Source organism: Oncorhynchus mykiss, chromosome 23, assembly GCF_057628025.1.
Source record: "Oncorhynchus mykiss isolate SJ-2025 chromosome 23, ASM5762802v1, whole genome shotgun sequence".
Classification (NCBI taxonomy): Eukaryota; Metazoa; Chordata; class Actinopteri; order Salmoniformes; family Salmonidae; genus Oncorhynchus; species Oncorhynchus mykiss.
The window spans coordinates 61,566,148-61,569,044 of record NC_143044.1 but is presented as its reverse complement, the minus strand read 5'-3'; positions in this window follow the sequence as shown (position 1 = coordinate 61,569,044).

Here is a 2,897-nt window from a genome sequence, read left to right as displayed (position 1 = left end):
TTTAAGGATCTTGTCTCCTCTTATTTCAGCTAAGGTATTCTTGCGAAGCTATCCTTCTAAATCTCGTTTAGCTAAAGTACCAAAGCCCAACTCCTAGCAAGTCTGTTTTTCAGCCACTAGATGGCAGACATTTCCTTGTTTTTCTGAGTCTGAGAGGTGAGGTTTGTTACAGTAAAAGCCACAGACCGTAACCTCCAAAGAGCAGTAAATTAAAACAACTTCTAATAGCCTTGTCAGCCCTAATGTTATTTTATTGCAATTGAATTACGCTCAGGTTTCAGACTGACGAGAACTCATTAAATAATTCACTCTCTCAGGAGCAGTTTGTCAGATAGATAAGATTGATTAGATTTCCGTACGAGACCCGGTCTTGTCCATACAATACAAGGGATATTGTTCTCTCCCCAGACAGCATAGTTAGTACACACACAACATGGTGGACCTATATCAGCTGTCTGCCAGTAATTATATCTGTTCGACAGAGCAAATTAACATTCATCACTGACTAAGTTGATTCTGTAAGATTCAGTCGAGCTACTTGACTTTGTCTTCAGTCTAGCGTCTCCTGTCAAGCTACATGACTTGGGGGCGTCTCCTGTCTAGCTACATGACTTGGGGGGTGTCTCCTGTCTAGCTACATGACTTGGGGGCGTCTCCTGTCTAGCTACATGACTTGGGGGCGTCTCCTGTCTAGCTACATGACTTGGGGGCGTCTCCTGTCTAGCTACATGACTTGGGGGCGTCTCCTGTCAAGCTACATGACTTGGGGTCTCCTGTCTAGCTACATGACTTGGGGGCGTCTCCAGTCTAGCTACATGACTTGGCTGCGTCTCCTCCTGTCTAGCTACATGACTTGGCTGCGTCTCCAGTCTAGCTACATGACTTGGTGTCTCCTGTCTAGCTACATAACTTGGGGGCGTCTCCTGTCTAGCTACATGACTTGGGGGAGTCTCCTGTCTAGCTACATGACTTGGGGGCGTCTCCTGTCTAGCTACATGACTTGGGGGCGTCTCCTGTCTAGCTACATGACTTGGGGGCATCTCCTGTCTAGCTACATGACTTGGCGTCTCCTGTCTAGCTACATGACTTGGGGTCTCCTGTCTAGCTACATGACTTGGGGGCGTCTCCAGTCTAGCTACATGACTTGGTGTCTCCTCCTGTCTAGCTACATGACTTGGCTGCGTCTCCAGTCTAGCTACATGACTTGGCTGTGTCTCCAGTCTAGCTACATGACGATGTCTCCTGTCTAGCTACATTACTTGGCTGTGTCTCCAGTCTAGCTACATGACTTGGTGTCTCCTGTCTAGCTACATGACTTGGTGTCTCCTGTCTAGCTACATGACTTGGCGGCGTCTCTAGTCTAGCTACATGACTTGGTGTCTCCTGTCTAGCTATATGACTTGGTGTCTCCTGTCTAGCTACATGACTTGGCGGCGTCTCCAGTCTAGCTACATGACTTGGCGGCATCTCCAGTCTAGCTACATGACTTGGCGGCATCTCCAGTCTAGCTACATGACTTGGCGGCATCTCCAGTCTAGCTACATGACTTGGTGTCTCCTGTCTAGCTACATGACTTGGCGGCATCTCCAGTCTAGCTACATGACTTGGCGGCCTCTCCAGTCTAGCTACATGACTTGGCTGTGTCTCCAGTCTAGCTACATGACTTGGTGTCTCCTGTCTAGCTACATGACTTGGTGTCTCCTGTCTAGCTACATGACTTGGTGGCCTCTCCAGTCTAGCTACATGACTTGGCTGTGTCTCCAGTCTAGCTACATGACTTGGTGTCTCCTGTCTAGCTACATGACTTGGTGTCTCCTGTCTAGCTACATGACTTGGTGTCTCCTGTCTAGCTACATGACTTGGCGGCGTCTCTAGTCTAGCTATATGACTTGGTGTCTCCTGTCTAGCTACATGACTTGGCGGCGTCTCCAGTCTAGCTACATGACTTGGCGGCATCTCCAGTCTAGCTACATGACTTGGCGGCATCTCCAGTCTAGCTACATGACTTGGCGGCATCTCCAGTCTAGCTACATGACTTGGTGTCTCCTGTCTAGCTACATGACTTGGCGGCATCTCCAGTCTAGCTACATGACTTGGCGGCCTCTCCAGTCTAGCTACATGACTTGGGATTGGGTAAAGGTTGAGGGAGATAATATAGTTGTTTTCGATTTAATGTAATGGCCATAAACTAAGATAAATATGTATGTGTAATGTATTAATGAATTCATTATAAATCTCCACCTCAGAGCAACACAAATCTTCCCATGCAGCATCATACCACAGAGGATGGAGATGAAAACCTACTGTGTATATATAAGCCTACTGTATATACACTGCTCAAAAAAATCAAGGGAACACTTAAACAACACAATGTAACTCCAAGTCAATCACACTTCTGTGAAATCAAACTGTCCACTTAGGAAGCAACTCTGATTGACAATAAATTTAACATGCTGTTGTGCAAATGGAATAGACAACAGGTGGAAATTATAGGCAATTAGCAAGACACCCCCAATAAAGGAGTGGTTCTGCAGGTGGGGACCACAGACCACTTCTCAGTTCCTATGCTTCCTGGCTGATGTTTTGGTCACTTTTGAATGCTGGCGGTGCTTTCACTCTAGTGGTAGCATGAGACGGAGTCTACAACCCACACAAGTGGCTCAGGTAGTGCAGCTCATCCAGGATGGCACATCAATGCGAGCTGTGGCAAGAAGGTTTGCTGTGTCTGTCAGCGTAGTGTCCAGAGCATGGAGGCGCTACCAGGAGACAGGCCAGTACATCAGGAGACGTGGAGGAGGCCGTAGGAGGGCAACAACCCAGCAGCAGGACTGCTACCTCCGCCTTTGTGCAAGGAGGAGCAGGAGAAGCACTGCCAGAGCCCTACAAAATGACCTCCA